Source organism: Oncorhynchus tshawytscha, linkage group LG30, assembly GCF_018296145.1.
Source record: "Oncorhynchus tshawytscha isolate Ot180627B linkage group LG30, Otsh_v2.0, whole genome shotgun sequence".
NCBI lineage: Eukaryota > Metazoa > Chordata > Actinopteri > Salmoniformes > Salmonidae > Oncorhynchus > Oncorhynchus tshawytscha.
The window spans coordinates 28,905,332-28,922,259 of record NC_056458.1 but is presented as its reverse complement, the minus strand read 5'-3'; the positions used below and the strand labels follow the sequence as shown (position 1 = coordinate 28,922,259).

The 16,928-nt window shown below is 43.2% G+C and overlaps 1 protein-coding gene across 2 annotated transcripts in view; it reads left to right on the top strand.

Annotated features, from left to right (window-relative positions):
• The window catches only part of LOC112228455 (rho GTPase-activating protein 32), a 241,599-nt gene that overhangs the window by 160,651 nt on the left and 64,020 nt on the right, over positions 1-16,928 (top strand). The window contains exon 1 of one of the 2 annotated variants that reach the window (XM_042309011.1): positions 9,773-10,470. The exons of the other annotated variant lie outside the window; for it this stretch is intronic. The gene's annotated coding sequence lies outside the window, so the exon portion shown is untranslated. Of the gene's footprint in view, positions 1-9,772; positions 10,471-16,928 lie in introns of those variants that run through there. 2 annotated transcript variants of the gene reach the window in all.

The following is a 16,928-nucleotide window of genomic DNA, read 5'->3' as shown; positions in this document are numbered from 1 at the left end:
AGCGCGAACCACTGCTTTTAATCAGGGCAAGGTGACTGGTAACATGACCGAACACAAACAGTGCAGCTATTCCCTCCGCAAGGCTATCAAACAAGCTAAGCGTCAGTACAGAGACAAAGTAGAATCTCAATTCAACGGCTCAGACACAAGAGGCATGTAGCAGGGTCTACAGTCAATCACGGACTACAAGAAGAAATCCAGCCCAGTCACGGACCAGGATGTCTTGCTCCCAGGCAGACTAAATAACTTTTTTGCCCGCTTTGAGGTCAATACAGTGCCACTGACACGGCCTGCAACGAAAACATGCGGACTCTCCTTCACTGCAGCCGAGGTGAGTAAGACATTTAAACGTGTTAACCCTCGCAAGGCTGCAGGCCCAGACGGCATCCCCAGCCGCGCCCTCAGAGCATGCGCAGAGCAGCTGGCCGGTGTGTTTACGGACATATTCAATCAATCCCTATACCAGTCTGCTGTTCCCACATGCTTCAAGAGGGCCACCATTGTTCCTGTTCCCAAGAAAGCTAAGGTAACTGAGCTAAACGACTACCGCCCCGTAGCACTCACTTCCGTCATCATGAAGTGCTTTGAGAGACTAGTCAAGGACCATATCACCTCCACCCTACCTGACACCCTAGACCCACTCCAATTTGCTTACCGCCCAAATAGGTCCACAGACGATGCAATCTCAACCACACTGCACACTGCCCTAACCCATCTGGACAAGAGGAATACCTATGTGAGAATGGCTGCTGCCAACACACTGACTCAACTCCAGCCACTTTAATAATGGGAATTGATGGGAAATTATGTAAAATATATTACTAGCCACTTTAAACAATGCTACCTTATATAATGTTATTTACCCTACATTATTCATCTCATATGCATACGTATATACTGTACTCTATAACATCGACTGCATCCTTATGTAATACATGTATCACTAGCCACTTTAACTATGCCACTTTGTTTACATACTCATCTCATATGTATATACTGTACTCGATACCATCTACTGTATCTTGCCTATGCTGCTCTGTACCATCACTCATTCATATATCCTTATGTACATATTCTTTATCCCCTTACACTGTGTATAAGACAGTAGTTTTGGAATTGTTAGTTAGATTACTTGTTGGTTATTACTGCATTGTCGGAACTAGAAGCACAAGCATTTCGCTACACTCGCATTAACATCTTCTAACCATGTGTATGTGACAAATAAAATTTGATTTGATTTGATTTTTTGTGATGTGGACACCAAGGAACTTGAAACGCTCGACTCGCTCCACTACATCCCGTTGATGTTAATGAGGCCTGTTCTACCCTCCATTTCCTGTAGTCCACAATCAGCTCCTTTTTCTTGCTCACATTGAGGGAGAGGTTGTTGTCCTGACACCACACTGCCAGTTCTCTAACCTCCTCCCTATAGGCTGTCTCATCATTGTCTGTGATCATGCCTACCACTGTTGTGTCATCAGCAAACTTAATGATTTTGTTGGAGTAGTGCTTTGCCACGCAGTCGTGGGTGAACGGGGAGTACAGGAGGGGACTAAGCACGCACACCGTAGGGGCCCCAGTGTTCAGGTTCAGCGTGGCAGATGTTGTTGCCTACCCTTACCAGCTGGGGGAGGCCCGTCAAGAAATCCAGGATCCAGTTGCAGAGGGAGGTGTTTAGTCCCAGGGTCCTTAGTTTAGTGATGAGCTTTGTGGGCACTATGGTGTTGAACGTGGGAAATTAACCTAAACCACTTGTACTTGTCAGGTATAGTTTACTTTTATTTTGTATCACTCAAATATCCAACTAATAGTATCCAATATTGACATATCATGAGGCTACCCTCACGTATCTCCCTCAACATGATCAGTTGATGTTTACTGGTCATGAAAGCATGCAGTTACTTGCTGTAAACGCCTAAAGCTGATGATAGAGCTAAATGTTGCATTTGTTTTGCATGGAATAATCCAAAATTCATAGTTCTGACTATGCTTTTCAAGAGGTGATGAAATTACAACCAAATAGTTAAATCTGCAATATGTAACTTTTTTGGGCTACCCGACCAAATTCACATAGAAATGTGTGTTTTAGATCTGTCATTCTCATTGAAAGTCTACGAAGCAGTAGATGTGTTCTATGTGCGTTATTTCTATGCTTTCTGTTAAGTTTTGTTCTTGCGTCTTTTACTTTCGGTTTTGTACACCAGCTTCAAACAGCTGAAAAAAATATTTTTGGTTAATATGTAAAATCTATTTCACAGCGGTTTAGATGGTATAATGATTCTGTACACTATACTTGCTTGTTTTGTCACGTTAACTGAAATTAGTCAACTATTTTTAGCAACCAGGAAATGGTGGAGCAATTTCTGTGTAGTGCATCTTTAACAATCACTTAAAAAGCACACAGTTGTCAATGGTTTTAGCGGAGCTGAGGGTCTCCTTGTCCCAGTACATGATCTACAACTTGGGACGTCCACACTCCCAACTGTGCCCACGCGAAACTCCCCCCTACTGTACAGTGCACTTAGCTTAGCATTGCTGCAAAGCTTAATCTAATGTAGGCTACCTAGAACTGGCACACTTACTGTGTAACCGACGGTTATGAATGAAGACCTTCATGAAAATAAAATAACCGTGAACTGTTATTTTATTGATTGATTTTTTTACAAACAGCTCCCTGAAGGCGGGACAGCCGGGTGTTCGTGCAGTTGAGTCCGTTTCTGCGGTAACATGGACTAGGGTGTCCAATCAAAAACTAATATTTTGACCAATTTGTTCAATAATTTATTGTGTAGATAATCCTCTAAGAAAACCAATGGTGCAAATCTCATGTTTTTACACTTGTAGAATGTCCAAAATTATGGTGACTAAATCAAGAGGCCAGAGGGAGAAAAAGTCCAAAATTATGAAAATTGCACACACAGCATTACGTCAGCTAGGCTGAACGTGGTGCGAGAATGATGGCTACCTGACAGGCTCACTTTCCTGTTGAGCTCATCATCTTCCTTCTCGAATCCGCAGGACATAAAACAATATAGAGGAAAGATGGATATTGATTTTGAGACATGACATGTGTTATTTTCATATTTAAGTATACACTTTTCAGATAATGCTAAATCATTTTTTCAAAGATTTCTCACAAACAAGCATATCTCTGTGAAATGTCAACAGAGCACTGAGCTTTTATTTTCAAGTCCTTTACATTTAATTCAGCTCTTGTCATGCTAATTTAGCTTATTTGCAACCCGCGGAAACAATTTTGAAGGTGTCCACCATAACATGTAAAATCCTCAAGTTTTGGCAAAAAAAGCTGCACCACTCTGTTAAAATAGAGCTCAGTAATTATTATCTGATGTATTAGGTTACGATACACTCGTAACGTTTACACTTGTGGGAATTGGCCTATATGGATAGGGCTAAATTGAAATGTTTCTTACAGAAGAAATATGAAAAGCATATGCATAACCATTGTAGCAATTGAAAGGGAACAGTTCCGAGATTATGGGAAAATTATTAGACCAAAGGTCACCTGACATGAGACTGAATCCTAACATTACACTGTTGATTTTGTGAATTTTATATTTACTGTACTGTTCGCCACATTTGATGGGTACACGTCCTGCTTTTTACTTTCTGCTTTGCTCCTATGGGTACACTTGCAATGGCCGCCAGGCCATCCATTATGCCATCATTGACAAGAACGGGGATGCCCGTTCTGTTCATTCTATTTCTATGGCAGCACAGTTTTGCTATTCTAACGGTTATTACGGAGACCGCAGTCATTTGCAGTGTGTGACTACTGGGGAAACTAGGAAAGTACCATGCTGCAAAAGAGTCAACATAGCACTATGCTGCTGGAGAGTTCCGTGCATAACAGGGCAGTGGCACCATATTGACAAGCTGCTCGGAGCTTCGGTGTAAATAATTTTTTAGCCCCAATGAATGCTTGCCCGCCTGCCCTGTCAATGTAGTCTACTCTTAGTGATGTCACAGCAGCAGAAACAGTCCTAGTGTTTTCAGAGCTATCTTGACGACTTCCTGACGGGCCGTCCCCAGGTGGTGAGGGTAGGCAACAACATCTCCTCCCCGCTGATCCTCAACACTGGGGCCCCACAAGGGTGCGTTCTGAGCCCTCTCCTGTACTCCCTGTTCACCCACGACTGCGTGGCCATGCACGCCTCCAACTCAATCATCAAGTTTGCGGACGACACAACAGTGGTAGGCTTGATTACCAACAACGACGAGACGGCCTACAGGGAGGAGGTGAGGGCCCTCGGAGTGTGGTGTCAGGAAAATAACCTCACACTCAACGTCAACAAAACTAAGGAGATGATTGTGGACTTCAGGAAACAGCAGAGGGAACACCCCCATCCACATCGATGGAACAGTAGTGGAGAGGGTAGCAAGTTTTAAGTTCCTCGGCATACACATCACAGACAAACTGAATTGGTCCACTCACAGAGACAGCATTGTGAGGAAGGCGCAGCAGCGCCTCTTCAACCTCAGGAGGCTGAAGAAATTTGGCTTGTCACCAAAAGCACTCACAAACTTCTACAGATGCACAATCGAGAGCATCCTGGCGGGCTGTATCACCGCCTGGTATGGCAACTGCACCGCCCTCAACCGTAAGGCTCTCCAGAGGGTAGTGAGGTCTGCACAACGCATCACCGGGGACAAACTACCTGCCCTCCAGGACACCTACACCACCCGATGCTACAGGAAGGCCATAAAGATCATCAAGGACATCAACCACCCGAGCCACTGCCTGTTCACCCCGCTGTCATCCAGAAGGCGAGGTCAGTACAGGTGCATCAAAGCTGGGACCGAGAGACTGAAAAACAGCTTCTATCTCAAGGCCATCAGACTGTTAAACAGCCACCACTAACATTGAGTGGCTACTGCCAACACACTGTCAATGACACTGACTCTACTCCAGCCACTTTAATAATGGGAATTGATGGGAAATGATGTAAATATATCACTAGCCACTTTAAACAATGCTACCTTATATAATGTTACTTACCCTACATTATTCATCTCATATGCATACGTAGATACATAGGACTGCATCCTTATGTAATACATGTATCACTAGCCACTTTAACTATGCCACTTGGTTTACATACTCATCTCATATGTATATACTGTACTCGATATCATCTACTGTATCTTGCCTATGCTGCTCTGTACCATCACTCATTCATATATCCTTATGTACATATTCTTTATCCCCTTACACTGTGTATAAGACAGTCGTTTTTTGGAATTGTTAGTTAGATTACTTGTTCGTTATTACTGCATTGTCGGAACTAGAAGCACAAGCATTTCGCTACACTCGCATTAACATCTGCTAACCATGTGTATGTGACAAATAAAATTTGATTTGATTTGATTTGACATGCTGTGTGCGTGTGTATGCCAGAGGAGTCTTGTAGGAGCTATAGGAGGACATGCTCATTGTAATGACTGGAATGGAGTAAAAAGAACTGAGTCAAATGTTTTTCCATATGTTGGATGTGTTTGATTCCTTTCCATTAATTCCATTCCAGCCATTACAATGAGCCCATCCTCCTATAGTGACTTCCACCAGCCTCTGACACACGCATGTCTTTGTGTACCTGCACATCTGTGTGCCTATGTTTGTCATTGCACTGTGCTTGTGTGTGCAGTAACAGCATGTACAGTGAGTAAGTCAACTGCTATGTTATTTGTTTCATAAGCAGCTTTGCAATTTTTCACACTCTACTCCCGGTCCTTAATCTCATCCACTTACTGCTGCGATCTCCGTCCAGTCCATACAGGCTGACATTTGTGCTCCTAAGTTGAAAAATGTAGGCGCATATAAAGAGATGTAGGAGTACAGTTACAACAACAAAAAATGATGCCGGTAGCATAGTATTTGAAAAGTTTGGTCTAGAAACAAGCCGTTTTCCTTGTAGTAATGGCGCAACAGGACTGTCACGAATCTGTCCTCAGTCTATTCTCTATAGCATTTAAGAGACTACGGTACAGCAAAGTAATTATTACAATTATTATTATTACAGTTGGTCATATTGAATATATCTTTCAATGTTTCTCTCTGTTTGTTCTGAAGCACTGCAGTGTAGCCCCAAAGGTGAACAGCACTTGAAAGCCTCCTTTTCTACAGCCTGACAAAAATACCAGCATGTGAAGTTTGTTGTGTGGGAGGGACACTCCAAATACCTCATCTACCTCTGCAGTCCCCCACTTCTCTCTGGCAAACAAACAAAAAGTTGCTTATGCTTCTTCGTACTGAATCCCTGCATTATTTGAAACGTCTGCAATTCGCTTAGGTCAATGGCAGCAGTTTGTTGGTTCGTACTTGGTGCAGTGTAAGAGACTGTACAGCTGTACAAATAACTCCAAAGAGCTTTGACTTCTCAAACACGGCAGAAAGCTAACACAATATGATGCCCGTTACCTTATTAATTCAGCCACTTACTTAGATTAACTGGCAAGATAAATTTAGGGGTCGCATTAATGCAGCATTCTGAGTTTTTCACGAAGGAAAAAATATAAAACGCACAAGAAATATTTTGCTGTGTTTTGTAAACGCAGATATAAAATGCTTATTATTGTAATTTCTTCTCGGCATCAGATACATTTCGTGCTTCAGTTGCACTTCTCCACTCAGATGAGAACGGATCCTTGCGACATAGGGCCGTGCATTATGCTGAAACATGAGGTGATGTAGGCAGATGAATGGTACGACAATGATCTCGTCACAGTATCTCTGTGCATTCAAATTGCTATCGATAAAATGCACTTGTGTTCATTGTCTGTAGCTTATGCCTGCCCATAGCATAACCCCACCGCCACCATGTGGACTCTGTTCACAACATTCACATCAGCAAACTGCTCGCCTACATGACCCCATACATGTGGTCTGCGGTTGTGAGGTCGGTTGGACGTACTGCCAAATTCAACGTTGAATGCACCTTATGGTAGAGAAATTAACATTCACTTCTCTGGCAACAGGTCTGCTGGACATTCCTGCAGTCAGCATGCCAATTGCATGCTCCCTCAAAACTTGAGACATCTGTGGCACTGTGTTGTGTGACAAAACTGCACATTTTAGAGTTGCCTTTTATTCCTGGGTATTTGGAAAGTTGAGCTTCAGGATAGGGTAATTTAAACTGTCTACAATGTTCTGTACTGAATTAAATATTACCACTACCTTTGTAAAAACCATCTCTATCTTTATTTCCCAAGCACACTTCAGCACAATAATAATTGCTTTTTGTTTTTTAAATCATAGGCATCTTTTAACACAAGGTTAACACCTACCAAACACTTTGTACTTTTTTTAAACACATGTTGTTACCTCATATCTCATTAGTAATGCTTTGTATGTGTGTATATATATATATATAATATATTTATTGTTATTTTTTAGGGAAGTCAGTTAATAAGAACAAAAGGGCAGAACGACAGATTTTTACCTTGTCAGCTCGGGGATTTGATCTGGCAACATTTTGGTTACTACTCCAATTCTCTAACCACTAGGCTACCTGCCGCCCCAGTTAATAGTTGATGCAATGTTGATTCAAGCTTGTTGCACACAGGCAATGTGTAGCCAATATGATTTATAGGATATTTTTGTCAGGACATTTTCTACCTGCAATGTTTTTATTTGTTGGCTTTTTGTAAGCTGTTTTTAAGTAGTTTGGCAATGGCAACTTTTTAGGTTTGTATAATTTTCATTTAGATTTGGGTAGATTTTGATTAACCACAACAATGATTTTGAGATGCGAAGACATTATAAATTAAACTAAACTGTTTCACAAAAATGTGTATATGAAAACCATAACTGCACGCACATGAGAAAGGTTGCCTACTCCTCCTGTAGCCTATTACCGGCAACGTCAGGAGAGTAATGGCAGAATCTGCAATAGCGAGAGAATAGTTTGGTCAGGTGAAAAATGTTTTCCTTCTGGTTATCTAGATCTCTGGTGACCTCTTGAGGCATCAAACCTTAAGCTTAAAGTGTCAGACAAGCTCAATCATATAGTTAATTTTATTAAAACACATAGGGTGTGTCAATACAGTGGGGAGAACAAGTATTTGATACACTGACGATTTTGCAGGTTTCCCTACTTACAAAGCATGTAGAGGTCTGTAATTGTGGCCCACTCCTCCATACATACTCCTCCATACAGACTTTCAGCTCCCTCCAAAGATGTTCTATTGGGTTCAGGTCTGGAGACTGGCTTGGCCACTCCAGGACCTTGAGATGCTTCTTACGGAGCCACTCCTTAGTTGCCCTGGCTGTGTGTTTCGGGTCGTTGTCATGCTGGAAGACCCAGCCACGACCCATCTTCAATGCTCTTACTGAGGGAAGGAGGTTGTTGCCCATCCATTCTCCCCTCAATACGGTGCAGTCGTCCTGTCCCCTTTGCAGAAAAGCATCCCCAAAGAATGATGTTTCCACCTCCATGCTTCACAGTTGGGATGGTGTTCTTGGGGTTGTACTCATCCTTCTTCTTCCTCCAAACACGGCGAGTGGAGTTTAGACCAAAAAGCTCTATTTTTGTCTCATCAGAACACATGACCTTCTCCCATTCCTCCTCTGGATCATCCAGATGGTCATTGGCAAACTTCAGACGGGCCTTGACATGCGCTAGCTTGAGCAGGGGGACCTTGCGTGCGCTGCAGGATTTTAATCCATGACGGCGTAGTGTGTTACTAATGGTTTTCTTTGAGACTGTGGTCCCAGCTCTCTTCAAGTCATTGACCAGGTCCTGCCGTGTAGTTCTGGGCTGATCCCTCACCTTCCTCATGATCATTGATGGCCCACAAGGTGAGATCTTGCATGGAGCCCCAGACCGAGGGTGATTGACCGTCAACTTGACCTTCTTTCATTTTCCAATAATTGCTAATAACAGTTTTATTCCTGATGTCCTTATACAGCTCTGGTTTTGGCCATTGTGGAGAGGTTGGAATCTGTTTGATTGAGTGTGTGGACAGGTGTCTTTTTTACAGGTAATGAGTTCAAACAGGTGCAGATAATACAGGTAATGAGTGGAGAACAGGAGGGCTTCTTAAAGAAAAACTAACAGGTCTGTGAGAGCTGGAATTCTTACTGGTTGGTAGGTGATCAAATACTTATGTCATGCAATAAAATGCAAATTAATTACTTAAAAATCATACAATTTGATTTTCTGGATTTTTGTTTTAGCTTCCGTCTCACAGTTGAAGTGTACCTACGATAAAAAAATTACAGACCTCTACATGCGTTGTAAGTAGGTAAACCTGCAAAAATCGGCAGTGTATCAAATACTTGTTCTCCCCACTGTATATGGGAAAATACATGTCTGACATTTCTAGCAGTCGATTGGTCGAAAGAACATGGTTGCAAAATCTCTTAATTTATAACAAATGTAAATGGACATTGACAGTCAAGTGTAAAGGTTGCATAATTCAAGCTTTTTGGGGATTGATCACAGGCTGGTGTGTGTCTGTCCTCTCAACTCTGCTTATTATTTGTAATGGGGAGATTCTCACTGAGGGGTCTGCACTGTGCTGTTAATCCTCTGCCCCTCCACAGGCCAGAAGAGAAATGGAAAAAGGAAAGAAAAAGATTGAAAGACTGCACATGCTGGAGAAAAGAACTGCTCTCCTGCAAGGGCATCCCCCTCCTCCCCACCACATCTACACACCCCTCCCCTCTGTTTCTTTTGGCTCTCTCCAACCCTCTTGCTTTGTCCTGGGGACTGTACCAATGAGATATGGGGGAGGGGGCGAGTGAGGAAAAGAGGAGAGTGAGAAAGCATGTGGTTGAAAGACAGACAGAGCGGATTAGCGCAGGGCAGTAAAAAGAAAGGAAAGAAAACCGCTTTTTCGTCAACTACTACTTCTGCCTGACAAATTGAGTGTAAAATATGCTGTGGGGAAGGGCTAACCAAGTAGTAAGAACAGAGGGAGAGAAGGGAACCTAGAGAACGTCACTGGGATGAGAGATGGCGAGAGAGAGAACAAAACAGATGGGATGAAAAACACACAGGTCCCGACGTGGAATCTTCCAAACCCAACAAACCACTGCTCTACAGCTGCTGCTGGTGCTACCACTGCCTTCCTCCTCTCTCTCTGAATCCCACACAGGGAGGGGTTGCACTCCACACACACGGGACAACAAACAGAGAGAGAGAGTGTATGTGAGCTTGCAAGGAGACTGTGCTGTATCTGTATCCTGGAGAGTGGATTTGTTCTAGGACGCGAGGGGAACAGAGGCTTGCGGGACTGGGGAACCTGCCACTTTGAGACACACACACACACACACACACACACACTGTGAGACATGGATACTCCAGGCTAAAGGGGGAGGACGGACTCAGTGTGTGTATGTGTTCAGTAGGGGGGCTCTCTTTCTGTGTTTAGCCCCCAGCAGGCACCGTGAAGGGAAACAAACAAAAGGCCTTATGACCAAAGCAGTGGCAACGGGACTCTAATGCTGTGAGTACTGACTGAGAGGACCTCTCTCCCTCTTCCTCTTTATATCTTTCTCTCTCGTCTATCTCACCTTTCTCAGTGACAGTGTGTCAGTGAAAGCTTTTTTAGGCTAAAATATAGCAGGTGGGTTAGCTTTGAGCTTATTCTTCAGAGACTACAGAGCTAGAAGGCCGTAATAGCTGCTCACCCACGTCTGCACACACACACACACACACATTCTCTCTCTCTCTGCAGCAAGGCCACCGTGGATGGTCTTCTGTCACTGTGGTGGATTTAGTCTTAATGGACAAGTCAGTATTTCACTGCTAGACATGCACTGGCTGGGTGTTGGAATTAGTCACTTTTTTTTACGGAGCGGAACAAGTTGTTTTTAACGTGTGGTTCAGCAGCAGGGATCCCAGCTGAACAATAGACTGGTTGCTGTGTCGCTCCCGGTTCACTGAACTGTCATTGAGTGCCATCGGTAATGGTGTGTGTGTGTGTGTGTGAGAGAGAGAGACACACACAGTCTGTTTGACAGTGTATGTGTGTGCAAGTGCATTTGTACATGTAGCCTACCATTATTGAACTCTGCTTGCAGAGAACGAAGAACTAGGTCATGTTCTCTCCTACTACCATGCATTTTTTGGGACGAGCCCACAGAAACTGGACGGGGATTACTGTTAGCTGTTTTCCAGCATCTCTCTTACATTAAGTCAACTTTAATGAGACCCAAAAAACTCTTCCATGTGTGTTTCTGTCTCTCTCCCTTGTCCCCGAACATTGTTTGATCAGCACACTTTCTAAGCTCTTAGAGAACAAACAACTTTCTCCTCTGTAGCGCTTTGTCAAGCTTGGAGCTCACTCAAGGTTCTTTGTCTGTAGAACTAATTGAGCAAACGTACCACTTCAGTTTGGAGATTTTAGACCCCAGGGTTGAGAAAAAGAGTTGGAGCGGTAACTAACGAAAGTGAAAACACAGAACACTGATGAAGAAATAGGGAGAGAGAGTTGATATGAGAAGAGTGGAAGCTAACAAAAGTGAAAACACTGAAGAAGGAGAGAGGGAGGAAGTGATAGAGCGGAGTCGCTGCAAACAGTAGGCTGTGCCAAGCCGTCTGGAGCTACAGTGGTACTTAAACCAAGCCTGCTATTTTGCGTCCCACACGTAGCCTTGACAATTGTTTTGTACAGACAGTAAACCTGCTGGCTCCATAGATGGAGGTGAAAAGGCCCTCACAACCACCTACTGATGTATCACGTGGAACTGACAAGATGCTATTTCTGTAGTTATTTAATTCCAAAACTTAGAGTCTAATGCCAAGGACACTAATGAAGCTCTTCGAAATGTAGACCCTAGATGTGTGTGGTTGTTTTTTGCCATTTTTCAAGGATGACTCTCCATCCACGCACTGTGAAATTGACTGTTTGACAGAGCGATGTCATATCCCCATGATTCGAGTCCCTTGTCTGAATGCTGGGTCACATTTGAGTAAGCTTCTGTTGCTAGTGTGTCAAATATGGAGGCCTTTTCCATGATGTGTCTGTTTTGAAGTGGGCTAACAGTGTGGATCGAGGTGCATATTGAACCTGGCCTCGTTTTTCGATCTTGTGACCTATTTGAAATTATTCACGTCTGTTTGTCAAGCTTAGCCAGCCCACATCATGACCGTCACCACTTTAGCGGGTTGACCTAGTGGCTATTGGCTGTATGCAATCTATCCTATCCATATCCACAGCAGTTCAGCTGCAGTAGAGGAGGCCCCTCAGCCCTCAACACTGTCAAAGTGGCATAATTGTATCACACATATTCAAGGGTAAATTTAACCAAGTGGCAGCCCCAGATTCAAATAAAGTGCACCACTGTTTATCCTATAAATCAACAGCACAAATTTCTGCTCTGAATGGTAAAGGCAGCTTACTACTGATCGGTGTTCTGTTCTGTTGTTGTGTACCATGTTGGGTTTGGTCCTGCACCAGTCCCACTGCACCTGGATTAGTGTATTAACAACTTCTATGCTAACCTGGCTAGAGCTGAGCTGTCTATTGTCTAAAGCGGCTGCTGTGTCTACCACTCCATAGCAATGGGGGAATCTGAAAGGTCTAGGTTTGTTTTGCTCATCGTTACACAAAGACCCCACCAAACCCAGTGTGTGTGTGTTTAACTGTGTAAACATACAATACCATTATTTTTCACTCGCTCTCGGAGGTCAGTGCTTGGACGCATTGCCCAGCTCGTTTCATAATGACATGTCAATCACAGGGATGGATTGGGGTGCGGATCCGGTTCTGGTGCCTGGAGGATACGGAGCAGACCTCTTCAGGCACAAAGGACAGCGGAGGCCATTCAGTTTGATTGTGTTCATGTGTGTATCTGTAATCTGTGTGTATGCAATGATGGGGGTAAACACCGACTGTTGTGCTGTGTATGTCTGTGGTTTGTACACTGTGTATGAAGGAACACACAAACCATACAATTCACTACATAGTCTAGCAATCAATGGTGGATTGTTAAACATGGTCTCTGCAATAGCAACATTGTGTTATATCCCCTCTGTGTGTTACCCTCTGTGTGTTACATCTTTATATGCTTGTCCTTCCTAAAGGAATTTCCAAGGGATTGATTGGGAGATATATAGGCAAGTAGCTTTCAATTAGGAAGAAAACAATGGCTTGTTTGGTCACTAATTGGCATTGAAGTAATGGAACTATTTTATTGTGCTTGCAGCGTAGCTAAGCAATAGATGTTGTCAGTGTTGTAAGGTGTCACATGCCAAAGCAATGGCTTGAGAAAGTGAGGCCACTGGTTTTTGTTCACTACTTACCTTTCTCAGCTATAAATTATGCGAAAATGTCATGCAACTCTGTGGAATGTTCCATGAAATTAGAAAAAAATTCCATGTCCCCCCCTGCATTCGACAAAAACGTGTTAGGCCTACAATGTGAATGTATGACACTTGGCCTACAGCATAAACATTTTGCAAATAACTGATGGTAAAGTAGGCCTACTACTGTATGTATCAATAAGTTTGTCAGGTCCAGTGCGCAAATAAAATAAAATGTGTTATTTGTCACATGATTCATAAACAGGTGTAGACTAACGGTGAAATGCTAACTTACGGGTCCTTTTCCAACAATGCTGATTTAAAGATAAAAATATGATTTATGATTTTCAATACCGTAAAAAAAATAATGTATGCTAAGTTAAGAATAACTAAGAAATCTAAGATGTGTCAAATATATATATCCAGCTCAGGACTCCAGCTATGCATTTGGTTTGCTAACTTGCTAGATGTCAAGATCAAGCTTCTTGGTTACAGCAGAGACATTCAATCCCCTCCTGTTGTTTTGTGCTTGTATTATATATTTATTTTTACATAGAGTCCCGGAAAGTATTCAGACCCCTTCCCTTTCTCCACATTTTGTTAGGTTACAGCCTTATTCAAAAATGTATAAAAATTATTTTTTCCCCTCATCAATCTACACACACTACCCCACAATGACAAAGCAAAGATGGGTTTTTAGACATTTTTGCAAATATATTAAAAATAAATAACATACCTTAGTTACATAAGTATTCAGACCCTTTGCTATGAGACTCGGAATTGAGCTCAGGTGCATTCTGTTTCTATTGGACATGATTTGGAAGGGCACACACCTGTCTATATAAGGTCCCACAGTTGACCGGTCATGTCAGAGTAAAAACCAAGCCAGGAATTGTCCCCAGAGCTCCGAGACAGGATTGTGTCAAGACACAGATCTCGGGCAGGGTACCCAAAAATGTCTGCAGCATTGAAGGTCCCCAAGAACACAGTAGCCTCCATCATTCTTTAATGAAGTAGTTTGGAACCAACGAGACTCTTCCTAGAGCTGGCCACCCGTCCAAACTGAACAATCGGGGAGAAGGGCCTTGGTCAGGGAGGTGACCAAGAACCCGATGGTCACTCTGACAGAGCTCTAGCGTTCCTCTGTGGAGATGGGAGAACATTCCAGAAGGACTACCATCTCTGCAGCACTCTACCAATCAGGCCTTTTTGGTAGAGTGGCCAGACGGAAGCCACTCCTCAGTAAAAGGCACATGACAGCCAGCTTGTAGTTTTCCAAAAGGCACCTATAGGACTCTCAGGACATGAGAATCAAGATTCTCTGGTCTGATGGCTTCGGGACAAGTCTCTGTATGTCCTTGAGTGGCCCAGCCAGACCCTGGACTTGAACCTGATTTGAAAATCTCTGGAGAGACCTAAATATAGCTGTGCAGCGATGCTCCCCATCCAACCAGAGCTTGAGAGGATCTGCCAAGAAGAATGGGAGAAACTCCCCCAAATACATGGTGTGCCAAGCTTGTAGCGTGATACCCAAGAATACTCAAGGCTGTAATCTCTGCCAAAGGTGCTTCAACAAAGTACTAAGTAAAGGGTCTGAATACTTATGTAAATTTGATGTTTCTCTTTTGTTTTTATAAATATGCAAACATTTCTAAAAACCTGTTTTTGCTTTCATTATGTGTGTAGATAGATGAGGAAAAAACATATTTAATACATTTTAGAATAAGAATGTAACATAACAAAATGTGGAAGAATGCATGTGCACACAGTATGCATGTGTGCATGTTATGTATGTGTGTGTGGCCGTATGTAGTGTCTGTGCGTGTAAGTGTTTTGGAGTGTCGTGTCTTTACTATCATTAAATTGAAGACTTAGTATCAAAGATTCCAGTAATTAGTATTACGCGATTAAACTGAATAATCATGTAACCGTAATTAACTATGAAGTCGGGACACCAAGGAAAGTATTCGGATTACAAAGTTATAATTTCCCAATATAACCCTTCAGGTATTTTCATATCTGATCAATAGTCTTCTGATTAATGATTTATTCCCTTTTTGAGTTTTCCTTCATAAAACAGTCCAAAATCAAATTGTGAAATTGTATAAACAGTATCATACTCACTCATTCATCTTATACAACAATTAGATCTAAACCTCATATCTGGGGGCTATTATACAAACAGCTTTATGGTAATGTGGCCACACAGTCTCCCATGAGCTTCCCAAGTTGTGACAAACGGACCAGTTCGTAGCTGGATTCTTCACCGATCTTTTACACTTTCTCCGGAACATGAAATTTGTTCGTACCTCAAGTTCTGTAAGGTGGAAGGATTTCCTTTGTCTCCATGAAAAACTACTCTCTATAACTGTGTGTCCATGAGGTCTTCTCAGGAATTTACGACCTCTGACCACAGCAGCCTAGTTGAAGGAGGAAAGGGGGGAGGCAGGGAGGGGGGGATGGGGTTCCTATACTCAAAGAGGCCAACGTCATGACAGGAGTGTCTGTGTAAGTATGTGTGAGTGTGTGGGTAGAGTCCAGTGTCTATGCATAGATTCAGTGCAAGAGCATTAGTGCAAATAGGGTCAATGCAGGTAGTCCGGGGAGTTATTTGATTAGCTATTTAGCAGTCTTATGGCTTGGGGATAGAAGCTTTTCAGGATCCTGTTGGTTCCAGACTTGAGGCACTGGTACTGCTTGCTGTGCGATAGCAGAGAAAACAGCCTATGGCGTGGGTGGTTGGAGTCTTTGACAATTTTTGGGGCTTTCCGTTGAGACCGTCTGGTATAGAGGTCCTGGATGGCAGGGAACTCGGCCCCAGTGATGTACTAAGCCGTACTCACCACCCGCTGTAGCGCCTTGCGGTCGGATGCCTTGCAGTTGTTGTACCAAGCGTTGACGCAGACAATCAAGATGCTCTCAATAGTGCAGCTGTAGAACTTTTGAGCGCCAAATATTTTCAGCCTCCTGACGGGGAAGAGCTAATGTCATGCCCTCTTCATGTGTGTGGACCATGTTAAATTTCTTAGTGATATGGACACAGAGGAACTTGAAGCTCTCGACCCGCTACACTACAGCCCCATCGATGTGGATGGGGGGTGTGCTCGCCCCGCCGTTTGCTGTAGTCCATGATCAACTACTTAGTCTTGCTTACGATGAGGGAGAGGTTGTTGTCCTGGCACCACACTGCCACATCTCTGATCTCCTCCCTATAGGCTGCCTCATCAGTGATTAGTCCTACCACCGTCGTGTCATCGGCAAACTTGATGGTGTTGGAGTTGTGCGCAGCCACGCAGTTGTGGGTGAATAGGAGGGGACTAATCACACACCCCTGAGGGTCCCCCGTATTGATGGTAAGTGTGACGGCTGTGTTGTTGCCTACCCTCACCGCCTGGGGGCAGCCCATCAGGTAGTCCAGTTGCAGAGGGAAGTGTTTAGTCCAATGGTCAGCAGATTGGTGATTAGCTTGGAGGGGACTGTTGTGTTGAATGCTGAGCTGTGGTCAATGAACAGCATTCTTACATACAGTTCAAGTCGGAAGGTTACATACACCTTTGCCAAATACATTTAAACTCAGTTTTTCACAATTCCTGACATTTAATCCTAGTATAAATTCCTTGTCTTAGGTCAGTTAGGATCACCACTTTATTTTAAGAA